Source organism: Leptonychotes weddellii, chromosome 2 (assembly GCF_054177405.1).
Source record: "Leptonychotes weddellii isolate Sample4059 chromosome 2, ASM5417740v2, whole genome shotgun sequence".
In the NCBI taxonomy this organism is placed as follows: domain Eukaryota; kingdom Metazoa; phylum Chordata; class Mammalia; order Carnivora; family Phocidae; genus Leptonychotes; species Leptonychotes weddellii.
Window position 1 is genome coordinate 117,746,301 of NC_138370.1, and position 11,147 is coordinate 117,757,447.

At 44.2% G+C, this 11,147-nt stretch overlaps 1 protein-coding gene across 4 annotated transcripts in view; it reads left to right on the forward strand.

Moving 5' to 3' along the window:
• Nucleotides 1–9,958: 9,958 nt before the first annotated feature.
• LOC102747001 (placenta-specific gene 8 protein-like) overlaps nucleotides 9,959–11,147 on the forward strand; it is a 21,582-nt gene continuing 20,393 nt past the window's right edge. Inside the window, exon 1 of one of the 4 annotated variants that reach the window (XM_031037486.2) lies at nucleotides 9,959–10,055. The gene's annotated coding sequence lies outside the window, so the exon portion shown is untranslated. Of the gene's footprint in view, nucleotides 10,070–11,147 lie in introns of all 4 variants that reach the window. The other 3 variants (XM_031037485.2, XM_031037487.2, XM_031037488.2) reach the window with 3 other exon arrangements.

An 11,147-nucleotide genomic window follows, 5' to 3' on the forward strand; every position in this document is an offset into this window, starting at 1 on the left:
TAGTCCATTTGGTCTCCTTATTACTTCCTCTACCTACCCCTTCCTTGGAAACCACTACTCCACTTTCTTCTCTCTACTCCTTTCCCTCATTCAAAGGGGGAAGAAAGAGAGGAAATAATATACCATGTACTTAATATGAATTGTCTCATTGAAACCTCACTCAGCATTACTATCCCCATTTTATAGTTGAGAGAACTGAGGCTCAGTTAAGTAACTTGCTCAGTAACTGTTAAATAAGTAGACAGTAAGAGGAAGAGATTGGACCTCAAAATAGGTGCTTCTGGATCTAACATCCAGACTCTTCCCAATGCAGCTACCTTTCCCATTCATTCAACAAATACCTACTATGTACTTGCCCTGTGCTACGAGCTCAGGGAGCTACAAAGGAAAACAAGATATGGCTCCTGGCATCCAAGGAAGCCACTGCTGGTAGAGGACAGATATCAAACCTCTAATTACAAAGATTTTTTTTTTTTTAATGCTAAAGTGGTGTAAATACTATGGGAGCACAGAGAAGCAGGGATCCTAGGATATAAGTAGAGAGAAATCTCACATTTAGGGAAGGATTTCACTAGGGAAAAAAAAGAGGAGGAAGAGGATTTTTGGGAGTTTTGAAAAATAAATGCCAGATAGTAAATCTTTTAGGCTCTGCAGGCTAGACCATCTCTGTTGCAGCCCCTCGACCCTGCCACTGTAGCACAAGAGCAGATGCAGACAAACATAAATGGATGAGCATGGCTGTGTTCTGATAAAACTTAATTTACAAAAATAAGAAGTCAGATGGATCTTGCCTGGAGGCCATAGATTGCAGACCCCTGAAAAATCAAAGGTGATTAAAGCAGAGAAGTAATCAGATTTTCATTCTCAAAAGACCACTCTGGACAATGTAGTGGAAAGATTATGTCTTCCCTATCCTTTTCCTTGGAGTAGCTCAGAGAAATGTGCACCACAGTGGGCCATCAGCTTTGGATTTTGTAAGATGAGGAGAGTAAGGGGTATGGGAACTTTCACACAACTCTCTCACTCCTTCATTCTATTCATCGTCCCAATTCCATTTTCTCCTATGTATTTTTATCTGCCCCGCCCTTTGGGTGTAGATTTGCCAGATTTAGCAAATAAAAATACAGGATATCCAGTTAAATCTGAATTTCAGATAAACAATAAAAAATTTTTTAGTATAAGTATGTCTCATGCCATATTTGGGCCATACTTATGCTAAAAATGTATTCATTATTTATCTGAAATTCAAATTTAACTAGGCTTCTGGTATCTTATCTGGCAATGCTACCAGGGGGCACCTTTATTACCCAAAACTGGCTCCAACTCTTGGCGGATGCTGAGCTGGAAGACACAACCAAGTCAAAGAATAGGAAAATAAAGGTTTTATTTGCAACAAGTAAAGGAGAACACCGGGCATATTTTCCAAAGCAGAGTCTCCCTGAACAACAAAATGAGGGAAGTTTTAAGCTAAGACTGGATACATATTCGTGAAGGCACTTGAGCAATGGGGACTATAGCATGGAATTGGGGCAGAAGTCATCTTAAGCTGACAGAGTCCAGGTTGAAGTCACAAGGCTTGGAAAGGGTCAGCATTATCAATTCTCTGGTTTCAGTTGGTCTAGTATCTGAGTACTCAAATGGGTTTAGATCCTACAAAGATGACTTAAGTATGTGGGTCAAGTTGATCTTTCTTTGAACCAATACTGAGAATTTTACCACTGATTTTTTTGTCCCTGGTATGATTAGGTTATTTCCTATTTGTTCTTACATTCTTTCACAAGATGGCCAGGGGGCTAAATGAATTTTCTTATGTCAAGAAAGCTATATCTTGTCTTTCTTTTTCTGGGGACCCCTAATTCTTTCTGTCTACACCTTTAGTCTGAGTTGCTCAGAATTCTAACATAAGAGATGGGGATCAGGGCAGCCTGATGTCTAGATTGGATTGTGAGTGATAGGCATGTGGTCGGCAGCTCCATGTAGGTGGGGCCATAGAGTGAGGCCTAATAGAATGAGTATCAAGGTAGATTCCAGCAAATTCTGGAGGTTGAGGGAAGGGGTTGCTGTTGAAATGTGGCTGTGAGGCCTGTGGAATAAAGGTTGGGCCAGGAAGTGAATCAAGGGTAGGTGTGGTACGTATTATAATCCCTTGCATTTGAATAGAGTTTTACAACTTTACAGAAGTGACTCCCACAGGAACTTTGCAGGGAGGGGGCATGAGTTTTAATAGTCAATGACCTCACCTAAAAGTGATAAAACCAAAGACTCAATATAGGTCAAGCAAGTGCCCGTGGATGACCTAAGTTAATGGCCCTGTTGAGACTTAAATAAAGTCTTTTGACCAAACTTCACTTTCCCTGCTTTCTGAATGCTTGTTCTATGGCCAAAGAGATGAATAATAATTATAAGAAAAAGCAGCACCAGCAACAGCGGCTAACATTTATCGAGCACTTACCATGCACCAGGCCCTGTTCTAAGTTCTCTGTATATTTAACTCACTTATTTCTCACAGTATCCCTATGAAATAGGTATTATCATCCCTATTTAACTGGCACAAAGAGATCGGAGCAACTAGCTCAAGATGATATAGAATGAGAATCCAGATCCAGTCATTCCTGTTCAAGAGCCCAAGAACCTGATATAGACGCTCTCCTTAACCAAACTTGAAACTCCTCTGAAACCCTTTCTCCACTAGGCCTCAACCTTGCCCCCACCCTATCCTTGCTGTGTCTAGTTATAACAAGAACCTTGCTAAGTCAGTTGAGAGAATCCTCCGCCTTGATATCTGATCAAATTCCTCATCCCCCACCCTTGATATCGCATCAGTCTGGCCAGTCTTGGGCAAGAACGCCCCTGTCCTTAATGTCTTCTCTTAGCACTTTTCCAGGTACTGACTCTTCAGTCTGCTCATTGGCTGTCAATCCCCAGCTGCCTTGCTGTATTTGGAGTTAAGCTCCATTTCTTTCCCCTCTTTTCTCTTTTCCTGACACCTGTGACAATAGTCCTGAATAAAGTCCTCCTTGCCATTTTGACAAGTCTGAGAATAAATTTTCACCATAACTAACCTTCAGCCTCCTCAGGTCCGAGGGCTGAAGACATGAAGAATCAGAGGGAGGAGGCTGGAAAGCAGGAGTTAGCACAAAATGAGACAAACTGGGTGACTGAACATCTCATCCTTCCCAGACTCCTCATCCCTTTGCACAAGCTGTCACCCAACTGGCCCCACCACTGTTCCCCACACTTCCTCACCCCAAACTCCTAGGCACCCTTCATCGCCCTGCTCAGATGTCACCAGGTAGAGGAACCCTCCACTTCCCTAGGTAGTGTTTAGAACTCCTTCCCCTGAGCAGCAGACTTCTCTCTTAATGCCTGTGTTAGAGGACTGAATCGCCATCATTCACAAGCCTGTCTCCCTTAATAGACCGTGTTCTTTTCCATGTGAGGGCCATGCCACCTGCAACCCTAAATTCAGGACTTTTAAAACAATGCCTGATTCTCAGTGGCTCACACAATAGAAGTTTATTGTGAATTTCAAAGGACAATTACTGGTCTGCAGGAAGACTTCCACTTGGTCATTTAAAAGCCTAGGCCCCTTTTCATCTTGTGACTCTACCTTCCACTAGGACCTTGAAGTTCCCTATATTCAGCTGGAAGAGGAGGTAAGAGGATGAAGGACTGCATGTGGAAGCTGGAGGTAGCGCTCTTCACTTCTGTTCACGTTCCATTGGCCACAACTCAGTCACATGGCCACAAGCTAGCTGCAGGGGAGGCTGGGAAATGCAGTCTCACTGTGTGGTCTGGAAAAGAGGAAATGGGCCATAGCCAAACTGCCTGGGTTTGAATTATGGTTCTATTACTTACTGGTTGTGTGACCTTGGACAAGTTCCTTAATCTTTTAGAGTCATAGTTTCCTTATCTGTATAAATGAGAATGATACCTATAGGGTTGATATAGGAAATACATGAGTTCATATACATAAAGTACTTAGAACAGTGTCCAGCATCTAGGAAATGCTATATGAAGGTTAACTGTTATCAGCATTAACATTCTCTAATCACAATTCTCCTATACTTTCCCCCCTGACTCAGAGTAATAGTCTTTACAATGGCTCATGAAACTCTTACGGGAGCTGAACCATTATCTCCTGCTTCTGTCACTACACAAACCACCCTGACCTCTTTGCTCTTCCTTGAAAGTGTCAAGCATATTCCTGCCTTATGCTTTGACGTGCAGTCTCTCTGCCCAGAAGGTTCTCCCTGGGTTTCTAAAGGGCTCACTACAAAACTCCTTCCCATGTCTGCTCAAATGCCACTCCCCTGACAGTTCTATCAAAAACTGCTAAGAGCCCCCCTCCTATACTTCCCATTGCCCCTCCCTACGTTATTTTTCTGGGCCATCAGCTTCACAAGGACAGGAATTTTCGCCGGTCTCATTCCCTCCTGCTTCCCTAGCACCTACAATAGTGTGTGGCAGAGAGTAGGCACGCCATGACTGTTTACTCGGTACGTCAGCGAATGAATGAATGGCGATTCTCCACTAACACTCTAAGGTCCCTGGCCTTATTAAATGTCTGTCGCAAATTGTGGTGACTCTGATTTCTACATTGTCAGACACACAATTCATCTATTAAGTACGTGTAATATGCAAACACTCTGAACCAAGGGACAAACTTGTTCCCTTATTTTTTTTTGTTTTAACAGAAATGGATTCCTTCTTCTGGTGTTCGTGTTAACTTCTGCAATTGTGGCTTGTTGGTACTTTCCTGTCAGCTTTTTCTACGTGTCAATTTGGGGAAAGGGAGGAATGTAGATAGAAGTCAGCTTTTCAAGATTTGAGTCAAGTCAAACGGCACTTTTTTCCTCACATAGATGCGAGAGATGGCCGTCCCTTGCTTAAAGTAACACTAACAGAATCGGTGATGGGTCCGGTGTCACTTCTCCACCCAGGGGCTAATTCTAATTTTTGTTTCACACAGAGTGTGTTTAAACAGACATACTTCACAGAGTATGTATTTCCCAGCCTGTGAAAACACTGAAACCGGTTTCAGCTGGTCTGGGTGGGGGTCAGACTGTCTACCCACAATTCTATTGAACCCACCTGTGCAGTAATCGAACCCTCCCGCCGAACAAAACAAGCTTGAATGTGTCTGGCTGCATCCAACAGCAATTAAGGACAGGGTCCTGAAACTTGGTTTTCAGAGGAAAACGAAGTGTGCGACGCCTTCCACTCCCCCACCCCCACCCCAGCCTAGGCACGGTTCCTGTGTTTTATTCTCCCAAAGCACCTGTTTGCGATGTTTAGCATTTGCGGGGATTTGTAATTTTTGGTCTTGGGAAGGGACTGGCTCTCTTGGATCACATTCACTACACTACACCGGATGCCCGGCGCAGGAAGTGCTCAATAAATCCGTGTCTCCACGACCAAGCCACTGACAACCTTCTAGCTGTGATTAACACCTGTGGGGAAATTTAAAAGAGCACCACCTTTAATCCGAACCCCTGAGTCTCATCCTTGACTCTACCTTTTCCAGCTTTGTGACTCTGGAAAAGTCACCTAGCCTTTTTGAGCTTTTATTTCTCCATCTGCATCCGCATGATAAGGATGATAATACTATCCTCCTCTGGGGCATTTCTAAGACGCAAATGTGATTACGGGCTTGGAAGGACTTTGTGGATACTCAAAGCACATCAGCCAAAATCAGTTAAGTGGTCAACATTTTAGCATTCGTGTTATAAAAGAACTTTGTGGTGGAAAACAAGATGAGTAATCCCTCACTCACTTTTGCCTCTTAAAGCATTCAGCATCATTGCCCTCGCTTCCTTAATGGAAAGTTTCTACTTGTTGTCTCCAGGTATGGTTTTCTCTTTTTCTTCTGCCTCCTCTGACTCTATCCTTCCTGGTGTCTTTGCTCTCTTGTTTCTCCTGTATTCACTCCATATTTCCGGAGGGACTGCAGTGTGCCAAGCACCATACTCCCAGTAGGAAGCAACAGATGTACAGACTGCTCCGTTAGGGTTGTTAAAAAGAAAACCACAGGGCGCCTGGGTGGCTCAGTTGGTTGAGCGGCTGCCTTCGGCTCAGGTCGTGATCCCAGGGTCCTGGGATCGAGTCCCGCGTCGGGCTCCCTGCTCAGCAGGGAGTCTGCTTCTCCCTCTGACCCTCCCCCTTCTCATGCTCTCTCTCTATCTCATTCTCTCTCAAATAAATAAATAAAATCTTTAAAAAAAAAAAAAAGAAAAGAAAACCACAGGCCCAAGATAGAGTCACTGATGCCAAGCCAAGTCACCAACCTGAGGCTAAATACTCAACATAACTGCAGTTTCAAAGTCCCCCAGAAATGTAATTTTAACTGCTCAGTGAGGAATTTTCTGGTAAGTCCCAGTGAGGCAATCTGTCAGTTGCGCCCTCTAGATCCCACAGAGGAAGATGAGGTAATCCACATGATAAGACCCCTGTTTCTTCCCCCCACCCCCTTAGAGTAACACGAACAGAATAGCTGAAAGGGACCATGCCTGAAATAATTCTATCTTTCCTTTTCCTAATAACTTCCTTGACCTGAGAAGTTATTAAAACCTTCCTTTTTTTACCACTCCTCGGAGCATCTCTCTACTTAGTAGGTGGGATGCTGCCTGATTCATGAATTGCTTAATAAAGGCAATTCGATTTTCAAATGTCCTCAGTCAAATTGTGGTTTTCAACAGGGTGCCCCCAAGGGGGGAGAGACAGGTGTGGATCAAGTCATCACAGCAATATGGACTTGCAGTGACAGCTCGCAATTGCCACGGGGACCCTGGGTCAAAACTGGTATAACCATGGTATAACATTGTGTTACTTGTTGAGTTGAATGCCTCCCTTGACTGTTATCTCTTCTTTATTATTTGTGCCTTTATCACTACATACGGATGTTCCTTACACTCTAAGTGCTTTTAGCCTGAAGTTCTACCTTGTCTGACATGAATGTTACCACTCCTGCTTTCATTTGTCTTCATTTGTCCAGTGTCTCTTTGCTCACCCTTTTATCATCATCTTATTTCAAATATGAATCAATATGTCCAATGGGCTGTATCTCTGCATGAATGCTTTCCTAGCACTTCAAACTTTAGCTCTGTAACACTGAGCTCCTCCTTTTCTCCCTAGAGCCCCTTCCTCTTTCTTTTCCATCTCACTCGTGACGGAAAGCTCTTGTTTTGCTTGTCTGTTCTGAATAGGGCATCCAGATCCCCTTCTGCTGGGTGGTCCCTCCCCTTGCCCAGCCCAGGAGCCCTGCATGGTGTTTCCTTATGCCCACTTTAGGATGGGCATGTGACTGCCACTGGCGAAGTAGACATCACCTTCTTCTAGCCTTAGGGACCCAAACACAGCTACCATAGTACAAATGGGTCCAAAAGATGGTGGCTGTTTTTCAGAAGAGACTCTTTTTTTTAGCCATAATAGTTTTTTCAATTTAAATTCAATTAATTAACATATAATCTATTATCAGTTTCAGAGGTAGAGGTCAGTGATTCATCAGTCTTATATAACACCCAGTGCTCATTACATCACGTGCCCTCCTTAATGCCCATCACCCAGTTACCCTATTCCCCCACTCCCTCCCCTCCAGCAACCCTCAGTTTGTTTCCTACAGTTAAGAGTCTCTTATGATTTGTTTCCCTCTCTGATTTCATCTTGTTTGATTTTTCTCTCTCTTACCCTATGATCCTCTGTTTTGTTCAGAAGAGGCTCTTTAGAGCACAGACTTTGAAACCAGACAGCTGGCTCAAATCCTAGCTCTGTCTCTTATTTTTAACCTTTGGGCTAGTTACTTAATCTGCCTCGGTTTTCCTACCTACCTCATTCTTGTGATAATCACAAGAATCAATATATGCAAAAAAAATTAGAACAGGGGGCTGACTCAGTCAGTAGAGCATGTGATCTCAGGGTTGAGAGTTCAAGCCTCACATTGAGTGTGGAGCCTACTCTAAAAAAAATTAGAACAGTACTTATGATATAGTGTGCAAATATGGGTGTTAACTATTGTCATTTCCTCTTGCCCCAGGACCTGAGAGATCAAGCCCGGAGCTGTTGGCAGCCCAGGGCATGTGAAGTCTGAGAAGGAATGGAGTACACATGAAGAAGAGGAGAGCCAAGGGGAGGACAGACCCAGGCCCTGCACAGGCTCGAGCCCTGGAACAAGTTGGTCCCAAACCTGGTCGCGCCCAAGATTTTTCAGCCATCAGGCAATAAGTCCCCTTTTTGTTTAATATTCTGTGACTGAGTGAGAAAGCCTTAAATGACACAACTATCAAGCAGTGTGCCAGGCTAGAAACGTGGGAGCCATTTCGATTTTCCCCTCTCTCCCACTGTCCACATGCTATGTGGCACGTCTGCACATTGTCCTTCCTCAGTTTCTTCTCACTATGATGCCTTTTCTCCACTTCCCTAACTCAGGGTTGAAGAAAGAAAATCAGTATTTGCAAATACCCGTTACGTACTTATAGACTGCGAGGACATGTTCACTTTCTTTTTTTTTTTTTTTAAAGATTTTATTTATTTATTTGATTATTTGAGAGAAGGGGAGAGAGAGCATGAGCGGGGGGCGGGGGGCGGGCAGAGAGAGAGGGAGAGCAGACTCCCCTCTGAGCAGAGAGCCGGATGTGGGGCTCGATCCCAGGACCCTGGGATCATGACCTGAGCCGAAGGCAGATGCCCAACTGACTGAGCCACCCAGGTGCCCCCAGGTTCACTTTTTAATCCTGACAACAGCCCCGTGAGGAATCGGAAGCATGGAGACAGTGACTGACTAGTCCAAGGCTGCCCAGTGAGCCGTTGGTGATTCCAACTCCAGAGGCCACAGTTAATACCACCCTGCCATACTATCTTTTTTTTTTTTTTTAAGATTTTATTTATTTATTTGAGACAGAGAATGAGAGGGAAGAGGGTCAGAGGGAGAAGCAGACTCCCCGCCGAGCAGGGAGCCCGATGCGGGACTCGATCCCAGGACTCCAGGATCAGGACCTGAGCCGAAGGCAGTCGCTTAACCAACTGAGCCACCCAGGTGCCCCCTGCCATACTATCTTGATAAACATTTGCTGAACAGCTAACCCCGGGAGCAGGACCATAGAACCCACTCCAGGCAGTACCCCACATGGCATAGGCCAGGGATTTTGTTAAATCCCTCCTCTTGCTTTCCATCCCTGCTCAGACCCTCTGCATCTTTCACTCACTATGAAATTGCTCCCAGATTGGGCTCCTTGACATCAGTCTCGCCTTTGAGAACCTGGCCCCACACTGGTACAGACAGGTGGCTCCAAAATGCCACTGGCCACATCCCCACTCTGCCCCCTACCCTTCAATATCCCCTCTTGTCCATGCCACCCAGCTCCTTAGCTCGGAACTGAGGTCCCAACCACCTGGCCAGAAGGAAGGTTGCATATCTCTTTAGCATTTCTGAGACCTCAGACCAGCTGCCCAGTGCTTCCTTTTAAACACATTTCATGCCCCTTACGGGGCGCCTGGGTGGCTCAGTTGGTTAAGCGACTGCCTTTGGCTCAGGTCATGATCCTAGGGTCCTGGGATCGAGTCCCACATCGGGCTCCCGGCTCAGCGGGGAGCCTGCTTCTCCCTCTGACCCTCTCCTCTCTCATGCTGTTTCTCTCTCGCTCGCTCTCTAATAAATAAATAAATAAAATCTTAAAAAAAAAAACAACACACATTTCATGCCCCTTAAATGCCTTAGGGAGTGAATAAATTAGAGAAACCCTAAAGAAATAAACAAGCCTTGGGCCTTCATAAAACATGTCACTGCCTAATCATAAATAAATCTCGCTGTCTAAGGGAGCAATGGTGTCAGGCAAATGTCACAGAAAATAAATATAATGAGATAAAATGCAGTGTCCACTTTCTTAAATAGAAAAACACTGACCCCCAACGCAGTGGAGACAACTAGATTATCTTCCTCCAGTCCCTCCTCCTGACTTTCCCCACCCCTAACCCCACCCTTGCTGACTACAGCCCAAGGCTGCACCAACAAAGCAGTTGTGTTCCTGAGACTTCAGTTTGGCCTGAGCTGCCGTGCTAAGGTAACTAGAGTGTGGTAAGTATTACTGCAATACAAAAGAATACCTTTCAGTTGTGTAAGCTTTTGTCTTTCCCATCTTCTTTCAAAAGAAAAACAAATTATTAAAAAAATTAACCATAGAATGAGTAAAACCTTACCATGTAATTAACACAAGCCGGGGCAGAATTGAGTGGTAGGTATTCATTATTTGCCTCATTGAAAAAAAAATTTTTTTTAAACTCATATGTCTGCAGCATGCAGTTGTCTTTTAAATTAAATTTGGCAGTAGTGATCCTAAGAGGCTAGGTATTTCGTAGACTGTTTCTTTAAAATGTGCTACTAGAGATACATTTTTAAGAGGAAAAAAAATGTTCTTAATCATTGCAGAAGAAATCATTGTGTTACCATTAAGACTGGTGTGTTTAAACAGAATATTTTAAATTGCTTCTAGAAAGTTTCTTATTTTATAATTGGTTTCAGGAATTGCTGTTGGAATTAGTTTTGCTAGTAGGGAGGCACAATTTCTTTTCTTTTTTTTTTTTTTTAAAGATTTTATTTATTTATCCATGAGAGACAGAGACAGAGAGAGAGAGAGAGAGAGAAGCAGAGGGAGAAGCAGGCTCCCAAGGAGCAGGGAGCCCTATGCGGGACTCGATCCCAGGACCCCGGGATCATGACCTGAGCCGAAGGCAGACGCTTAACGACTGAGCCACCCAGGCGCCCGGGAGGCACAATTTCTGCTTTCATTTTGAGGCTTATTATTATCTTATTGTCAGAATTAACTCTAAATGTCTCTGTTTTTATATAACAAAAACAAATTTTTTGAAATTGTGATGATCTGGCCACTTGTTACCTTTCCTGATTTGTAGCATTGTTGTTCTCAGCAATAATACCACGGCAGCTCGGGACGTCTGGTGGCTCAGTCGGTTAAGTGTCTGCCTTCGGCTCAGGTCATGATCCTGGGGTCCTGGGATCGAGCCCCACATCCAGCTCCCTGCTCAGCAGAGAGCCTGCTTCTCCCTCTCCCACTGCCTGCCACTCTGCCTACTTGTGCTCACTCTCTCTATCTCTCTGTCGAATAAATAAATAAAATCTTAAAAAAAAAAAAAAAAAA